Genomic DNA, 19,929 nt, shown 5'->3' on the forward strand with positions numbered 1-19,929 from the left:
AGATACAACCCAATAAATTAATATAAACTACCAAATAAAATAATAATAAAAAACTAATTTCACTCTCATCTCTTCCTCAGTCTCTATCTCTCCGGTTTATATCTGTCTCTCCAGCAAACCAGCAGTAACCACCACCCCACCACCACACGCACCCCAGCAACCACCACCACCACCAACAACAACAACAACAAAAACCCACCCAAACACCAATCCGGCCACCAAAACACCAACCCAGAACTACCCAAACACCAAACCACCATTGATCCAGCCACCCAAACACAGATCCGACCAACCCAAACACAGCCAACAATAACAGATCCGAACCTGTGGGCTTTCACTTGTGGAATCCAAGAGCTGAGAGGATGACAGAGTGGGAGGAACTCTTGATATTCAAAGTCTGGCCACCCAACCAAGACCCACGACCATGCCACCACCGCGCCACAACCATTGGACCACCCCACAACCTAGCAGAAACCCATGCCACAAAACCCACAACCCACTTAAACCATAGCCCACAAACCTCATGCCACCACTGCCACGACCATGCCACCACCTGGCCGCCACCATCGAGAGAGATCGGCAGCAAAGGAGAAGAGAGAGAAGTATGGTAGCATTTCTGCATTTGGGAAAGAGAGAGGGAGAAAGAGTCTGTGGCGTGCATGATTGAAAAGAGAGAGAAATAGGGAGAGTCTGATGAGAAAGAGAGAGGTGGGAGAATAAAATATTAATTTTAAGTTCAACCTTACTGTTCACAGGATGTAAAAACTTTTGGGATTACAAACTCGGATGGAGTATGGTTTTAATTGACCTTGAGTAACATGACTCAAGAAGCTCCCGCTAGGTCGAGAGAAGAAGATGCAGAGTTGCGGAGGAGCAACAAGAAAGGAAGTGCACAGCTTAAACAACTCTACAAGGGCAAAGGATAGTAGAAACTCGTATAAGGAGAGGCTCACTGGTGTGATCCCAGGTGCTTACGAAGAGGCGTTCAGTGCTGAGAATGGAATGGAGACTGAAGCTGAATCCGACGATGAAAGTTCTGATCTTGCGGCAGGTATTGTGGCTGTGAACTTGTCTGGAGCAAGGAAAGCCGGTATTAGAGCACAATGGACCAATGCTCTGATAGTCAAGGTCATCGGAAAAACGGTGGGATATCAATTCCTTTCATCCCGTATCATGAGCCTATGGAAACCCGTTGGAAGGCTAGTCTGTGTGGACCTAGAGAAGGATTTCTTCCTAGTCCCTTTTTCTTTGAAAGATGATTACGTAAGGGTGTTAAAGGATGGCCCTTGGTTCATTGGAGGGCACTATTTATCTATCAGAAAATGGGAGCCAAGTTTTAAGCCTGCTACGGCTAGTGTTTCATCTATTGCAGTGTGGGTTCGTTTGCCACAACTTCCCATTGAATATTACGAGCCTTCGGTATTAAGAGATATCGGCCAAGCCATTGGACCAGTCTTAAGGATTGATGCACACACCGCAACAGAAGCTAGGGGGCGTTTTGCAAGGTTATGTGTTCAAATAGATTTTGATAAACCACTTATTAAACTCATTAGGATTGGCAGTATAGAGCAGACAGTGCAATATGAGGGCATAAATTCTCTTTGTTTTTCTTGTGGTTGTGCTGGTCATAAAATGGAAGGTTGTCCATACACAACCAGGATACCAGAGAAGAAGGAAGATGACACTGTTGAAAGTGACAACTCAATTGAAAAAGAAGACACGCCTGCACATGAGGAGCCTTACAGGCCGTGGGTTCTTGTTTCACGAAAAAAGAAAGTCAACAGAAAAGTGGGGAAAGGTCCAGCCCAACCCCCTTCTTTTAGTTCGGTCTCACTACCTAGAGCCTAACTCGCCAACTTTGTAAAAAGCCCAAGTCCTTTTAGGGCTGTCTCCCCAAAACTAGTTGACAATGACGTTGCACAAAATCCTCTTCTCTCTCAAAAGGATACAATGCTGGCAGATCGCATTATCTTGGCTAAAGGAAAAGAGTACCTGTTTGCATACCGCGTTTGCTGCGTTTGCTCTTTTTTTTTTTTTTTTTTTTTTTTTTTTTTTTTTTTTTTTTTTTTTTTTTTTTTTTTTTTTTTTTTTTTTTTTTTTTTTTTTTTTTTTTTTTTTTTTTTTTTTCACGCGTTTTCCCCTTCACAAGCGGCTACTGTTCATGTACGGTACATGAACAGTAGCCGCAATACTTGACCAGTTTTCCATGAACAGTGTATCATGCATTGTTCATGGACCCACAAATTTCATTTTTTATCAATTTTTTCATTAAAAACGGGTCCCACGGTACTATTCACACATTTAAAAATTATTTTGCTACAGTGTTTTCAGTTTTCAGTTTCAGCAAAATAAGTTCTATCCAAACACACCCAGAGATTCCCAGCTACCCTTCAACTCCGATTTACACCAGGTCCAAAGTTCGGTCTTCACAGCTTAATCTGAGACCTCAGGGTGCCGCAGAGTGGAAAGGAATTCGGGAAAAAATTTGCTCGCAGGAAGAGACACCGAAACATGATCAAAATTTTAAGATCAATCTTGCTGAACCGATGTTCTTCAAAGTGGGTAGCTCCATGGAAAATCACTCAAGCTCCTTGTCTGATTTGGACATGCTCAACCGTGAGACTGAAGTTCGGCAAGGTGCCATGATGGTAGATTACATGGGGAATATGGAGGCTCTGGTTGCAACGGCTTCCACAAATTTTTCTAAAGTAGAGCTGAAGTGCATTGACCCAAATCTCATGCCTTCTAAGACGGGCAATAGAGTGCACCCGAGCCCACTTGAAGCACATAGGGAGAAATCCAAGGCAACTGATGTGGAGATAATTGAGTCACGGTATGAAAATGTTGAGATTGTTGCTGTGGGAATGCAGATAGAAGAGGAGGTGAGCCTTCTATATCTGTGTAATTGTCTCTGCTTTCTCCTTTATTTTTATTTCTTGCCTTTTATAATGAATATTGTTATCTGAAATTGTCGGGTGCTATTAACCCCTCCTTTCAAAGTTTTGTAAATAACATGAGTCAAATTCATTCCTCTGCTATTATGGTCATTACTGAAACTAAAGTCAGTGGTCCTAGAGCTAAGGAGATTACGGATAAGCTCCGATTTGACAGAGCAATTCATGCTAATAATTTTGGCTTCACTGGTGGGCTTTGGGTTCTTTGGGATTCAACCCGAGTGGAGGTTTTTGAACTCGCCTCCACAGAACAGGAGATTCATGTAATAGTGAAAGATATCTCTTCCAACATATCTTGGCTATTGTCTGCTATCTACGCCAGCCCCAGATTGGCAAAGAGACGGTCGTTGTGGGATAATTTGAGCAAGGTAGCAGAGTTACATGCGCTCCCTTGGATTATGGCGGGGAATTTCAATGAGGTGCTCATTGGAGATGATAAATTTGGTGGTCATTCGGTCAATATTTCTCGAGCTATTAATTTCCAAAAGTGTTTGAATGCTTGTGGGATGATTGATTTGGGTTTTTTAGGGCCTCGGTTCACGTGGACCAACCATCGCCCCCTCACCCATCTTGTCTAGGAGAGAATTGATAGGGTGTTCATTAATGCATCCAAGAATGTTTTATACCTAGAAGCCTTTGTCCGACACTTAGAAAGATCGCATTCAGATCATAGTCCTGTTGTGTTAACCTTACGGTATGATCATGGGGTGCAATACCCTCAGCCATTCAGATTTCAACCAATGTGGCTTTCTCATCCCTCTTTTCCTGATTTGGTCACAGAGGCATGGTCGGTGCCTTTGGACCTTCCTGCTGCCATTACTTCCTTCACAACCAAAGCCAAGAAATGGAATAAAGATCACTTTGGGAATATCTTCCATCGAAAAAGGAAAATTTGTGCTAGGCTCAAAGGGGTGCAAACGGCATTAGGGATTAATCCAAGTAATTTTCTGGTTGATCTTGAATAGTCCCTGCTTCAAGAATTGTCCAATATTGAAAATTTAAAAGCAGATTTTTGAAGTATGAAAGCTAGAATTTCATAGGTGATTGAGGGAGATCGAAATACGACCTTCTTTCATAATTCAATGCTGATTCGAAGAAGAAGAAATCTAATCACTAGCATGAAAGATTGATCAGGTAATTGGCTGAATGAGGAGCAAGCAATAGCTGACTTCATCCGACAAGGTTTTAAGGATCTTTTCACTACTTCTCATGATAATGCCACCTGGAGAGATTGGCAGCCCCCCTTTTGGAGATGTAGCTTAAAAGCCGAGGATATAATCAAGCTTGACCTTCCTGCCACTGATGGGGAAATATTTGATGCTTTGTGTTCACTCAAGCCATATAAAGCCCAGGACCTGATGGTCTTCATGCGGGTTTTTTCCACCACTTCTGGTGGGTAGTAGGGGATTCGGTCAAGGCTGAAATTAAATAAGTCTTCAATACGGGTAAAATTCCTAAGTCCCTTAATCGAACTCTTATTACTCTCATTCCCAAATGCAGCAGCCTGGAATCTATCAATAACTATCGCCCCATTGGTTTATGCAATACGGTTTACAAAGTTATAACTAAATTAATTGTGGCCCGCATCCGCCCAGCCATGAGCTACTTAATTTCCCCCCTCTAAATAGCTTTTGTTCCTAAAATGGGTGTGGATAATATAATTATTGTGCAAGAGCTTATCCACTCCATGTCAAAGAAGAAAGGAAGGGAAGGGTGTATGGCAATTAAAATTGATTTTGAAAAAGCTTATGATCGTCTTGAGTGGAGCTTCATTAGAGATACTCTTTCTCTTTATAAGTTTCCGAGCCACCTTATTTCGCTTATTATAAGCTGTGTCTCTTCCTCCACTGTATTTGTGCTTTTCAATGGGGGTGCTTTGGATCCTTTTCAACCTTCCAGGGGCATAAGACAAGGGGACCCCCTCTCCCCTTATCTATTCATCTTATGTATGGAAGTATCGGGGGCTCTTATTGCTGAAAAATGTAAAGCTAAGTTTTGGGACCCTATCTCGGCTTCTAGGGGTGGGATTACCTTCTCACACCTCTTTTTTGTAGACGACCTCGTGCTTTTTGCTAAGGCAGATATTAAGAATTGTAGGGCTATTCGGGATGTGCTGGACACCTTCTGTGGGCTTTCTAGTCAAAAGATTAGTGATGGTAAATCTCGGGTCTTCTTCTTGCCTAATGTCACTCAACAAAGACGAGAGGAATTATGTGACATTCTAGAATTCCGATCAACCCCATCCCTAGGGAAATATCTTGGCTTTCCTATCAAACACACAACGATCCCTCAAGATTTTGGGCATGTGGTTGAGCGTGTTCAAAGCCGTCTAGCAGGTTGGAAAACCCATCTCCTTTCTTTTGCGGGAAGACTAGTGTTGACTCAAGCAACCCTCTCCACAATCCCGAATTACAACATACAATGTATGGCATTGCCTTCCAAAGTTACACAAAGTGTCGACAGATTATGCCACAATTTTATTTGGGGTACAACGGAAAATAGAAGGAAACTTCACTTAGTTAGCTGGAAAAAAATCACTAAAGCTAAAAGTGATGGTGGCTTGGGTTTGCAGTCAGCCAAAGAGAGGAACATTGCTCTTCTAGCTAAGCTCAACTGGCGGTTTCACAAGGACAGAGATTCCTTATGGGCTCGGGTCCTTGCCCACAAATACTCTTAATAGAAGAAGGCAGAACCTTTTCAAGCCTAGGATATGTTCTCCTACTTGGACAGCTCTTAGCAAAGGTGAATCAGTCTTCAAGAAAGGTGTTAAATGGATAATAGGTACTGACAGTTCCCTTTCCTTTTGAAATGATAAATGGTTGAGTGATGGGGCCTTGAGAGGGTTGATAGCAGGTCCTTTTCAAAGAGGAGAGGACTCTCTTCTATTGAAAGATGTTTATCAAGCGAGGTTCTGGAATCTTGAGGCCTTATCCTTTCCTATCCCCTTCACTATTAGCCAAAAAATAAGAGCCACTCCCTTCCCTATGGCAGCGGCTAGTATGGATCGGCTTTCTTGGTGTTCTTCGCCAAATGGGGATTTTGATCTTAAAGAAGCATACAAGCTTGCGGTTATGGAGAACGACATTCACCACCATGAGAATTTTTCAGGTAATTGGGTTTGGAAGTCAGCCACCTTGCCCAAAATTCGATGTTTTTTATGGCAATGCCTTCATAACAGTATACCTGTTAGAGAGATTCTTGCTGCCAGAGGCTGATAACGCCTTAAAATGTATACTTGTTATATATTTATATGGGCGTTATCTCCTTATTATTATGCTTAATTTGTATAATTAAGCTATGATTTGCATTAGTCCCTATTATTTATTTTTACATAATTTCTTGAATAAAATGCTATTCATTGTGTGTAATTTTCTACTTTCAGGAAATTATGTGAGAAAGATGAGTTTACAGGAATTTGTGAGAAAATAGAGGCCAAACTAGAATTAAAATGGAGCTGAAGGACCATGCTTAAATGTCTAAGGAGGTGCAGTTGGAGTGCTTGGATCGTCTACCATGATTGGAAGCTTCAAATAAGGAAAGATATCAAAGAAGCAGAATCTAAAAAGGAAAAATCTGATTTGAGCACTGATCAGTATTTTAGGCGTATCTCTCTCCTCAAAAATCTAATTGACACAAGGCTAGATGGGTTGGAACCGTGACTTAAATATCTACAACTTTCCAGTTTTTAGTTTTTCGAAATTCTCAATTTTTGAAGGCCGAAATTAACTTACAAGTTACCGCTGTAAACCTGGACGGAAATTAAAATAGTAAATGTTTTATTTTCTTTGGACACTTAGACACGAGGGTTTTGAAGGGAGGCTGTGGAGAACGAATTTTGGAGAGAAAAAAATTGTATTTTCCTTTCTCTAATGGCAGCCTAAACTCTTTGCTAGGGTTAGGGGTTATGTTTCTTCTATACGGTATGAATATTCATTGTAATTCTTTCTAAGATTTTATCAATAACATATTTGATTGTTCAATTAGATTTCTTTTGATGTATTAGTTCTTCCATGCTTTCAATAAGTTCAATCATGTTTTTCTTATTGTTTAGATGAATTTCTAATAGTTTCAAATAGAAATCAGGTTTTAAAATGAATGGGTTTTTCTCAAAACTTTTCTAACCGCATTATTAATTGAGGTTATCATGCATTCTTGAATTGTCTCAGTTCAACCGAATCATAAGTTTTTAATTTTATAAGAACAATCAATTATGAAATAGATATTTTCCTAGATCACAAAGAATTTCATATCGATATAGGGAAACGCCCCGATGCCCTAGTATTTACATTATTGATTTAAATTATTTTTTATCATTATTCTTGTTAACACTCACCAAGCAAAAGTATTTTTCTTCTTCACCCAAATTGTGTTATTTAATTATATTGTCTTTGAATTTACCCTGCTCCATGTGGTTCGACCTCGGTACTCCGAGAGAATTATATTGCTACGATCTCCTGCACTTGAGAGTGAGCAAGCAGAGGCTTAAACATTCCCCACTTTTGCCCTTTATGTGGTATAACTTCGGAATCAATTCCTCATTCTTTGAGGGATTGTCCACATGCTCGTGATTTTTGGGACTCTTTTCCTCCCCCTGTCCATCAGAATTTATTTTATGATGCAACTCTTCTAGATTGGCTTAGGCTGAACTGCAATTCACATCAAATATCAGCTTTGGGTATTAGATGGGGTATTGTTTTTTCCTTCGGTGTTTGGACTCTTTGGCTTCAACGAAACCAAGTGGTGTTCAATAACCACAACACTTGCAGCTCTTTAAAGATAGAGACGCTAACCAAAGCTACTGAATTTGCATATCTTGGACTGAACGAAAGGGTGAAGTGGTCCATAATTCCCATTTAGGTGCGGTGGTTATCTCCTCCAAATGATTGGGTAAAGCTGAATGCTGATGGTTCCTCAATGGGCAACCCAGGTAGAGCAGGTGGTGGTGGTATCATTCGAAACTCTCATGGAGAATGGGTAAGTGGCTATGCCAGAGCTATTGGTTATACCACTAGTGCCACGGCTGAGTTATGGGCCCTTCGGGATGGAATCAAGCTTTTGTATTGATTTATGTCTGCCTAATGTCTTGATTGAGCTGGATGCTAAGATAGTGGTTGACATGCTTAAAAAGAATGAGGGGAATTTGAATAGAAATGATGTCATTTTAGCTGACTGCAAAGAGGGGTTGCAGAAAATTCCAAGAGTTCAAGTCCAACACTATTTTAGGGGGACAAACAAATGCGTCGACGCCCTTGCTAGGAGAGGTGCTTTACTTTCTCAAGATTTTGTTTTTTATCAATCCCCACCAGCTGATGTGGCGCTATTCGTTAGCCTTGATGCTGTGGGCACTTTGTATGAGCGTTTTTGCTCCCCTGTTTCGTTTTCGTAGTTAATAAAATTCTCCATGCTTACCAAAAAAAAAAAAAAGGGTTTAGAAGGTAAAATAGCAACTGAGAGGGTTTTTACACCTCCAATGCTAATGCTCTTATTATTGTTTTCTTGAATTTTTATGTTCCCTTCCCACCCTAACAACTTGAAAAGTTGAAATGATCAATTTCATCGTCAATTCTCTCCTTCCCCTTGAGATGATATATTTTATAGTACAAATTTAACTTTATGAATTTAAGTGCACAGTGTTATCTAATTTACTTTTTTTTTTTTTTTAAATGATAGTTTAGAGAGGGGGAATTTAAACCTTAAATGTTTTTGTTTGATAGTTGAAAATTCATTAATGGTACATTTGACTTAATTCCGCACCAAGCGAGTATATGAAGACAAATAAATAAACACCCCCATTAGCTCATAATGATCAAATTATATTTAGTCTTGTTTCTATTATTTAAATCATGTATCTCGCTCACTTGTAGTGATTTATCATTCACTAAAAAAAGATTCACTAATGCAATAAGAATGGTTGGTTGTTACTTATCTTCAATTGGCACACGCAAGAAATAAGCCAATTTAGTAGCTTTTTGCCCAATTTTTTGTGGAGTCAAATTCTCCTCAATACTAGTCAAAGGAATAGTATCATGGCCTCTGATTTCCATATAAAGGACATGACGAGCATAAATATGAAATTGTACACCACAAACAAGAGCTAATAAAGAGACTCACACTCCAATAGAAAGACAACTTTCTAGAAACCCCCAATGATGAATTCTCTCATGAATTGCTAAGGATCCAATAAGTCTAGCATTGATTCCTTCAGATGTGTCAATTGGGCAAATGCACCCGTAATGACTAGAATAGATTTCTATTATTCGAAAATTAGTAGAGATAAGTTAAGATTCATCTTTAAGAATTATAAAACATCTTCTTTTTTTTTTTCTCTTAAAAATGAAATAAGGGAATATTTTGTTAGAATGCAAGGAATATTTGACTCAAAATTCAAAAACAGAAACCCTCAAAATTGTGGAATTAATGAATGGAAAAACTCTCATTCACTATTTCGGCTCTTCTATAAACCGTTCTTGGAGAAGGAAGAGATATAAAATTTGTTCTATTATCAAAAAATAACACTATGTTTATTTTAGATGTGTTAATTAACATTATTTTATATCATAAAATGAACTAAATCAAATCCCCCCAAAAAAAAAAAAAAAATGAAGGATCATCTTCCCCACTTTTCTTTCAACCACACTCCATCTCATGAATTAATTATTACTTTTCAAAACATTTCATTACTGTTCCAACAGATAGATAATTAAAAAGACCCTTTCCTTTTGTAAAAGGGCAATTAACATGATGGAATCTTCATGTATAATTTTCTATTATAATAAAAATATAAATAATTAAGGGAAAAGTTATGAAGGAATATCTGTTTATGTGTGGTTGGATTGATTTTTTTTATATAAATTTCTTCATTTATTAAAGGTGAGAAACAATACAATTATATCTAGATAAATTATGGTTTAAAAAATATATATATACTAGTTGCTAACCCGTGCGATGCACGGGATAGTTCAATAAAAAATAAAAATATTTATTTTGCTATTATAACTTGGCTTTAAATTAAAAAAAAAAAATGCTATAGTGATGTCTTCACAGAATGCTCAATTGCAATTAGATTTACTATTCACCACCAATATAATCTATGTTATCTTGCACATTTGTTTGCATAACAAACGGGTCATTTTCAATTTTATAATAAAACAATCTATGGTAGAGGAAAGAGATAAAACTGTTCCATTGAAGGATGCATGATGAATGTCAACTTTCCCAACTTTTTTAGTGTAGAATGATGTTCTCTTTTCTCTTCTTTTGCATTGCATTACATTTAGGTAGTGTTCAGCCCAAAGGATTGTGCAAAACTTCTCCAAATCACAAATGTTTTGATTGTAAACCTATGCACATATCATAAAGAGTAAATCCTACTTTGGATAAATATATATTATACAATTATTCAAATGGTTAAATTAAAAAGGAAATAAAGAAGAAAAATTGCACCAGCCACAAACTCAATTAGATTTCTTTTGAATAAAATAGTGTTTTAAAGTGTTAAAAAAACAATTTGAGAAAAGGGAAGCAATACTTACACTTGAAAATAGAAAGTTTGAAAATCTACTAATTTAGTGCTTGATAATAGATTTACAAATTGCATTCCCATATCCTCCATCTTCTGCAAGTTAATTGGATATAATTAAAAAAAATTTCTTAACAGGTTGCACTTTCCTTTCCATTACGCTTTGCATATTTTCATCCTAATAAAGTTTAAGAGGATCAATACTTGAACGAATGCCATCACATTGAATGTTGGACTGTTTGGATTCTGATAAATGACATGTTGGTGATCAAGGAGAGAAGAAGGGTGATTGATTCGCTGAAAAGAATACCAAAGATGATGATGACAGATTCCTTGAAGTCGTGACTGGTAAAGACCCAAACCTGGAGCTATCTTCTCTGAGTTCCATATTTAAAAACTTTTCTGCCATCCAAAGATATCAAATCCTGTCATGCGCTCTAGTTATGAGGAGCCTCTCTGAAATAAAAAAAAAAAAAAGTTTGGCTTTAGTAAATCAGGGATCTTCCCAATATGGAAGAAAGAACTAAAAAATGCAAGTAAAGTGGAATACTCTTTCCATGATTATTATTTTAAATGGCTTCGAAACTGACATTGACATCCTACCAAGTAATTGCATAACAACAATGGAAGAAAACAATGTTTTGATATCTCTCAACATGAAAAAAGTGAAAACACTTAATGAAAGTGGACATTATTAGAAATTGTCTGTTACTCTACTTTCAAATAGTAGCATAACAGTCATAAATCATTGCAAAACTTCAATTTAACAGCAAAAATTCCAAAACATGTATGTATCAGTGCTTCCAAATCTACTATCTAAGCCCATATCCTACCGATCAAATTGCTTGGACATTCTAGTGCAGATAAATATTATGCAATGGATTTTAAAATCTCCAATGTACTACCAAGGGCCATATCTTCAGTGTTATGACATGCAATCATGTATCAATAACTCCTTCAATGTTGTTAATCCTTTATTCTTTATTTTTATCAATAAAGTGACCCTGTTAGTCCTTTCCCTGGTCTAAGCACCCTCAAATTTCACAGTAGTACTCGTTAATAGTGAAGTAATCAGTTCTTACAAAAACGCAAATCAAATAACAATGAGAAATAACCCACTTTTTACCTATTAGATTCAATAATCAATATATCAGCTTGGATCACAGTGAAGTCTCACAAAATATGCTTCAAAAATAGATATGGAAGAAGAAAACACACAGCTCTACCTTTTCACTTTGCTATTGCTGGAATTTGTAGCCAGCCTCTAAACTCTATAGGTTCAGTCCTCCGCTGTGCATGGCAGAAAGCAGAAAATAAAAGTCAATAGTAGGCACGGATCTTAGCTTCCATGGTTATACCTAAATTTAAAATACAAACCTTACCATAACTAACAAAAATAACTATACTTGGGTTAGATTTTTTTTTTTTTTTTTTTTAACTAAGGTCTTTGGGTTAGAATTGATTTTGTTTTAGTTGAAAATTCTTAATGACAATTGACAGGATGGAAGCTGAACATTGAGTTGGGTGTCAGAGGTAAATTATTGAAGGCCTTGGGACCCAATTGAAGAATACAAATGCTTGATTCCTGTTTATTCTTAGTGCATTTGTGGCCCAAAAATCTGAGGGATGATTGGTATGGTTTGTATTAGTCTTAGTCTGGGTTTCAGCTAGATTTAGTAAGTGTTTATAATTAGTGAGCACCAAATTTTCAATCTCGAAATCAAAAGCTACTTTTGATATGACAGAAAAGTTTCCTTATGCGTGCAACTGAAACAACAATTTTATATAAGTAAAAGCTCACCTCAGGGTGGCAATCTTGGTGGACAATTGTCTGGTTGTTCGTATTTACATACACCTCACAGGATACTCTTACCTGATGAAAATGTTGGAACGCAATTTAAACACATGGAGAAAGAAGGCGCATCATATAACAGAATAAAGCTTGTAAGAGAATACTATGGAATTGTCGGAACAAAACTAAAATTTCCTTAACATACCGTTTCTTAATGCAGTGAGTGTACTGACTGGTTTATGTCAAGTAAAGCAAATAATGATGGTACATAAAAAGGTAAAAGGGTAAATTTGCTGTGTTCAAGGGCAGTGAGTTTACAATCGTAAACACATTGTTCTTTTTCATCAATAAAACACTTATTATTGATCCAAAAAAAAAAAAAATCAATTGTTATTGTGACATTATTTGAGATTTGCCTTAAAGATTTTGAAACTGCAGCATGAGCATATATAATTGAAACATATGACCTTGTGAAAAATCATAAAATATGAAAGAGAAAGCAATGCGGCCAATAATTGAAATTAGCAAACTCCACTCCCGGTTCCAATCTCATCAATCTATGCTAATCATTCAAAGGAAACACTCCCAATTTTAACCCTAAATCATACTTAACAGCCAAAAACAATAGAACAAAATTTCAAACTCCACTACCGGTTCCAACCTCATCAATCTATGCTAATCATTCAAAAGAAACACTCCCAATTGTAACCCTAAATCATACTTAACAGCCAATAACAATATAACAAAATTAAAAACTTACCGGTAATGTTTTCAGAGAAGTTTTGGTTTGATTATAAAGTCCCAATCAAAAGAAACACTCCCAATTTTAACCCTAAATCATACTTAACAGCCAAAAACAATAGAACAAAATTTCAAACTCCACTATCGGTTCCAAACTCATCAATCTATGCAAATCATTCAAAAGAAACACTCCCAATTGTAACCCTAAATCATACTTAACAGCCAATAACAATTGAACAAAATTAAAAACTTACCGGTAATGTTTTCGGAGAAGTTCTGGTTTGATTATAAAGTCCCTCAGTTTTTTCTCTCCCTCTCTGAAAAACCACAAATTTACTCCAAATTAAGAGAACGGGTAAGGGGGAAAACCTAAAATAAAAATAAAAACATTACTAACCATTCTTTAAAATGCCAAGAGACGAAGCCCTTCCCCAGGTTCAATGAAATCCGTAGTTGACTTTGATTACTTATATGGAAGAGATTGTGTGCGTGAGGTTAAGGATTTGGGGGAAGGTTAGAGACTTAAAGAGTTGGGGGAAGGTTAGAGATTTGAAGAGAGAGGGAATTCTTCGCATGGAGGGGAGTCGGGAGAGGTAAATATAGAATTTAGTCGGGTTATTCTCTTAAAAAAAATTAAACTTAAATAAATAAAATAAAAATAATTTTTTTAAAAAAATAGTGATGACATGGAAAATTGTAGGAGCTTCTAAGGCTTCGGTTTTATATATATATATATATATATATATATATATATAGATTAGCAAAAAAGAAAATTAAAGAGAAAACTATTTCAAACGCACGGGGCCCATAATTTTATTTATTTTCGAAATGGTTAAAAATCACTACTCTAGATAAATTATGGTTTAAAAATTATATATATATATATATATATATATTAGCAAAAAAAGATAATTAAAGAGAAAACTATTTCAAACGCACGGGGTCCATAATTTTATTTATTTTTGAAATGGTTTAAAATCACTACTCTACAATATTGCAACCCCCCTTAGACCACATGCAGTACAGCTTGGACTAAGAGCATTCACATCAGCTCGTCTAAAATATTCCGTCTATTTTACACCAAAAACCTACTTTTTCTATTTTACACTATCATTTTTACAAAACACCCACATCAATTCATCTATTCTATCACTTCTCTTGTTTAAATAATCAATTCCCTTAATTATTATATTATTTTTCACCTAACCCATTACTCGTTTTTTTATACGCGCTTTCTCTCTCTCTCTATCATATTTACCCATTTTCTGATTTCTTTCTCTCTCTCTTCTATCTCTCCATACCCATTTTCTGATTTCTTTCTCTCTACCCGGTCTCTCCCTCTCCATACCGGCACTTTCTCTTCTATCTCTCCATACCAATTTTCTTTCTGATTTCTTTCTCTCTCCACTCTCCACTCACGAGACTCTGTTCTAGAGTTTCTGTGAAACTCCTCTCTATTCCAAGATTTTCACTCCTCTCTAATCCAAACATTCTGAACTTTCGATCCAAGCAGCGAGCACGACGCCGAGAAGAACTCCGATCCACTCTCTCTGTCTCCGATCCAAGCAGGGAGCACGGCACTAAGAAGAACTTTCGATCCACTCTCTCTGTCTCTGATCCAAGCACGGCGAGAAGAACGCTGATCCAAGCACGCCGATCCGCCACAAGCGCCGATCCACTCTCTCTGTCTCCAATCCAAGCACGGCGAGAAGAACGCCGATCCAAGCACTCCGATCCAAGCACGCCGATCTGCCACAAGTTCCGATCCACTCTCTTTGTCTCCGTTGGTGTGTCCGTGTGTGGGTGTGTTTGCTTTTGTGGTGTTTCTGGGTGATTTTGTTGTTGATTTTGTGGTTGATTTTTGATTTTTGTGGTTGATTTTTGATTTTGACTATGGGAGTGTGTGTATAAGAGGAAGAAGCAGTTGATGATGACGGTGGTGTTGGTTGCAGATGGAGAAGAGAGAGAAAAAAACGAGCGAAATTAGAAATTATTATAATAATGTATAGACGAGCTACAGTAACCGTGTATTTAGCTCATGGAAATTTTTAGATGATTTTACACATGTTTACATGAGCTGATGGGGGAGGTTTTTTGGCCAAAATGTGTAAAATGAGGAGGTTTTTGTATTATAGAAGACTATCCATCCACTGATGTGGATTCTCTAACATATCAGTGTAAGCTCAATGATTGAAAACACATGCAAATAATTAATTAAAAGGGGTCTAATGATTTGCCGGCCTTATGTGATCCATCACAATTAGATCATGGGTTCAAGTCTCTTAACAATATGATCAAAATGCGTGAGAAGAAATATTGTGTGTACCAAATAAGAAATTAATAACACAGTGTTTCTGTGTTTGGTATGTTTGGTAACAGTGAGAGAAGAGGAAATTTCAGCACAAGAGAGAGAGAGAGAGAGAGAGAGAGAGAGGAGAAAAGGAAGAAGATATGAGGATTGGCCAAGAAAGGAAAAAAGAAATGATTTTATATATTTTTTTAGTATGTCAGTTAGGATATGAAAGGAGAAAAAGAAAAGTGGAAAGGAAAAAAAGTTTTATATTCCCTTGTTTGATTTGCATGGAGAAAAAAAAGGAAATTACAATAGGAGAAAAATTATTTGAACTCTAAACTCTTCTATTAGAAATATCAAGAAATGACAACTGAGTTATAAAACTTTTAGAATAACCCACGTTTCAAATAGTAATGGATAAAAATAGGTATTACCCAAAATGCCAAAAAATGTATATTAATTTCCATTTTTTCTTTACTTTCCCTTCAATCAAACAAATAAGTTGCTTTCCTTTTCTCCCATTGTTTTCCTTCTTTCCACTTGCCTCTTAATAATAACACACTCTAGTGTGAACAGAAACTAGGATTCTTTCTAGAGACTTTTACTATAAAGATTACATATATATATAGAGACTTTTACTGTAAAGATTATATATATATATATATATTTATATATATATATTATTATATTATTATATTTAATAAGATGTATGGTGTCACGTTTTTTGAATTTTTAGTTGATGTAAAACTAAATATATCTTTTAATTAAGTGGTAATATTTAATTTAAGTCTCTTATAAAACATGATCAAAATGTGCAAGAGGGGACATTGCGCATATGAATTAATAAACTGATCATATATAAGGGTGGACTGTGGACACCAGCTAAGATCTTCTCTATATGCATCTATGTCATAGTAAAGATTTTTTTTTTTTAGTATTTTAATAAAATACACGGTGTCACATTATTTAAAATTATATTTTGAAAAAAAATTGTTACTTAAAATTTTAAGTAATGTAACAGTGAACACACTTTTAGACTTGTAATATATTTAATTCAAATATTTTTAACAATGTTATCAAAATGTATGAGAGGAGACATTACAAACACAAATTAATAAAATGATATATATATATATATATATTTATTTATTTATATAAGGGTTTACACAAAGTAGGATATTCTATTTCACTATAAATATATTTAACTTTTTATATGTATTAGTTTAAATAATGTTACCTTATTCAAAATTTTAAATAACATAATATTAAATATATTTTTAAATTTAAAATATGAGATAGATGTATTTGAAAAGAAGTGATTTTTTTTTTTTTCCAAACACACCCGGCCACCATAATCAAAGAAAATTGATGATATTTCAAAGACTCAAAACTCAAAACTCAAAAGGGATAGCTCCTGGTTTGGGGACCCATTCCTGTGGAAAAATCTCCAACTTCTTTGTATTCAAATGTATCTTTTGCGGAGGTTAGGTTGGGGAGGATTAAAGGGGTTCCAGTGTGTAGAGGAGCACCCCAAATCTCCCATCTATTTTTCGCCGATGATAGTATAATCTTTTGTAGAGCAACATTGGAAGAGGCCAATTGGGTGAGTCAAGTTTTAAAGGATTATGAGAGGGAGTCCGGGCAAAAACTGAATAAAGAGAAAACATCTCTCTTTTTCAGCAAAAATACAAGTAGTGAAGTGATGGAAGGTGTGAAGGACCTATTTGGGGCACAAATTATTAGACAACATGAAAAATACCTAGGGCTGCCGTCTCTAGTGGGGAGGGGAAAAAAGAAGGCTTTCAATCGAATAAAGGACCAAGTGGGCAGGAAAATTGCGGGGTGGAAGGGCAGGTTGCTTTCAAAGGCAGGCAAGGAAATACTCATTAAGGCGGTGGCTCAAGCCACACCAACGTATATGATGAGTTGTTTTAAGATTCCGGATACTTTGTGTCAGGAACTAAACTCCATGGTCAGAAACTTTTGGTGGGGGCAGAAGGAAAACGAAAGGAAGATGGCTTGGGTTTCGTGGGAAAAGATGTGCCAAAGAAAAGCGGAGGGAGGGCTAGGATTTAGAGACCTCAAAGCTTTCAATTTAGCACTTTTAGCCAAACAAGGGTGGCGGATCATCCAAAATCCGGATTCTTTGTTTCATAGAGTATTGAAGGCAAAATACTTCAAAAACTCGAGTTTTTTGGAAGCTCAAATGGGAAATAGCCCCTCGTACACATGGAGAAGTTTGATGGAGGCCAAAGGTGTTGTGGAGAGAGGGATGAGGTGGAACATTGGTAATGGAAGAAATGTAAATGTTTGGAAGGATAGATGGCTGCCTACACCTGATTCTTTTAAGGTAGTCAGCCCGAAAAGTCAGGAGTCCATGGTGGAGAGGGTAGAGCATTTGCTGGATAGTGACAGGAGGGCTTGGGACATAAATAAGGTGAGAAATACCTTTTTGCCTTTTGAAGCAGAGGCTGTGTTGGGGATTCCGATCAGCCTAAGTTTTCCCAATGATTCTAAGATTTGGGCTTGGACAAGTAATGGGATATTCACTGTCAGAAGTGCGTATGGAGTAGCTCTGAAAGTGTTAAAGGACAACAAAGAGAAGGTAGACAAAGGAGAATGCTCAGACACCTCAAGAATGAGTGATGTTTGGAAGTCCATATGGAAGCTCGAATGTCCAGGTAAAATTAAGCATTTTTTTTGGAGGGCATGTAGAAATATTCTGCCCACCAATTACTGCTTAGCTAAAAGGAAGGTGTCAAAATGGGATGGATGTGCTTGGTGTGGTGAAAAGGAATCTTCGAGTCATGTGCTATGGGATTGCAAGGCTGCTGTTGAGGTTTGGAAGGAATCAGGATTAAAATTTCCTAGGTGGAAGAATAATCATAGGGACTTCATTGATGTGTTTTGGAAACTAAAAATGGAAGCAAAGGATATAGATTGGGCTGTGTTTGCAACAATGGCGTGGAGCATTTGGAGTAACCGAAACAAATATAAGCACGAGGGGAAGCTCAAGCCTGCGAAAGTTGTAGTCAACGATGTGGCCAGGTATGTTGAGGAATTTAGACAAGGCTTCTCTCCAACTCCAACCATTCCCAAGCAGTCCCCTCGGTTTGGATCCCAATGGCGTCCCCCAGATGCCGGCTGGTATAAAGTAAATGTTGATGCAGCAGTTTTTAAAGAGGCAGGTAGCTGTGGCGTGGGGGTAGTAGTCAGAAATGAAGAAGGATGCTTGTTGGGGGCAATGAGCAAAAAGCTCCCTTTTCCTTTGGGGCCTTTAGAAGCTGAGGCGAGGGCAGCGGAGGAGGGAATTGCTCTTGCTAGGGACCTAGGACTTAATGAGGTTATCATTGAAGGAGATGCGAAGACCGTAATGAGTGCCCTCGTGAACTCTGACCCCTAGCTTACCCCATCCTCTATTCAGAAAGTAATAGAAGGGGCGAAATTCAGGCTGCAAGCCTTCAAATCTTGGCAGATCAGACATGTTCATAGGAGCTGTAATATGGCAGCTCATATGCTTGCACGACATGCATGTAATGTTCCTGATAGTTTAGTTTGGGTGGAGGATACTCCCCCAATGATTTCAAATCAGATCTGTATGGATGTATCAAATTTGGGTTTATCCCTCTTTTAATGAAAGTTCACTAGTATTGACTATCAAAAAAAAAAAAAAATGTATCTTTTGCTGATGTATAATCTTGTCCTTGTGCTTGTGCCCATCACTTTCAAGTAAAAGAAAATTTTATTACGTTGAGCCTTTTTTCAAAGATTCATATAAAAAAGGCTCTTGGACTAGGACCCAATCCTGCATGGGGTCTTTGACTATCTCCTATTTCTTGTAATGTAAAAGATACCACTTGCTGATGCCAAATTCTTGTTCTTTAGCGAGGCAATTTGGTCAGGAAAAGCAAAGAAAGATTGAATAGTCAGAGCTGTGTTCACCAAAAAATGGTCTCTGACTCTCTGAGGTAGACACTGCATCAAATGTATTCGGAATGATTACTGTTTAATAATGAGAATGGACTGATGGAGTATAATTTAGTGATAGCATTGTAATTTGAGACACTTACAATTAACGCAATTCATTATTAGTATTTTATTGCGTTTAATTTCATACGGCGCTAACCAGTGTGGTGTAATTCTTGTCTTATATATTTTATTTCGTAATGACTTTGTAATTCTTATCTACATTGGCATAAACAACAGTGTGTTGCATGGACGGAGCCATTTATAGACCAGGGGAGCAATGGCCCCCCTAATTTTTTTTTTAAATAATATAATTATATAACTATATATTTAGGTACTAATTTTAGCAATTTTATTCAATAAAATTACATTTTGTCCCATTTATTGATCATTATAAGAGAAATGCTACAGTTACAAACTTTTTTACAATATTTTTACAGATTATTGAAGTAGTAAATTCTTACTAGTTTGCATTTGGGTCCACTACTTACATCATTTTTTTACTTACTAATAACCACTAATCACAACAAAAATTTGTAAAAAAAAAAAAAATTGTAAATCTTGTATTTTCCTCCTTTTAAAGTCCATAAAAAAATTTATAGATCTAAAATCTAAAAAATATATATACAAGCCCAAAATATTAGCCCAACAACAAAAAAGTATC

General features: G+C 36.7%; 1 protein-coding gene and 1 long non-coding RNA gene across 2 annotated transcripts in view; both read right to left on the bottom strand.

Moving 5' to 3' along the window:
* Positions 1–19,929, bottom strand: part of LOC126718985 (uncharacterized) — a 40,393-nt gene that overhangs the window by 11,360 nt on the left and 9,104 nt on the right. The gene's annotated exons all lie outside the window — the stretch shown is intronic.
* LOC126718995 (uncharacterized) lies at positions 10,489–13,520 on the bottom strand. Its single transcript, XR_007653159.1, has 5 exons — positions 13,404–13,520; positions 13,261–13,323; positions 12,275–12,346; positions 11,700–11,763; positions 10,489–10,929 (listed from the first exon to the last, which is right to left on the bottom strand). It is a non-coding gene; the product is annotated as an uncharacterized LOC126718995 (long non-coding RNA).

The sequence above is a fragment of the Quercus robur genome, chromosome 3, assembly GCF_932294415.1.
Source record: "Quercus robur chromosome 3, dhQueRobu3.1, whole genome shotgun sequence".
Classification (NCBI taxonomy): domain Eukaryota; kingdom Viridiplantae; phylum Streptophyta; class Magnoliopsida; order Fagales; family Fagaceae; genus Quercus; species Quercus robur.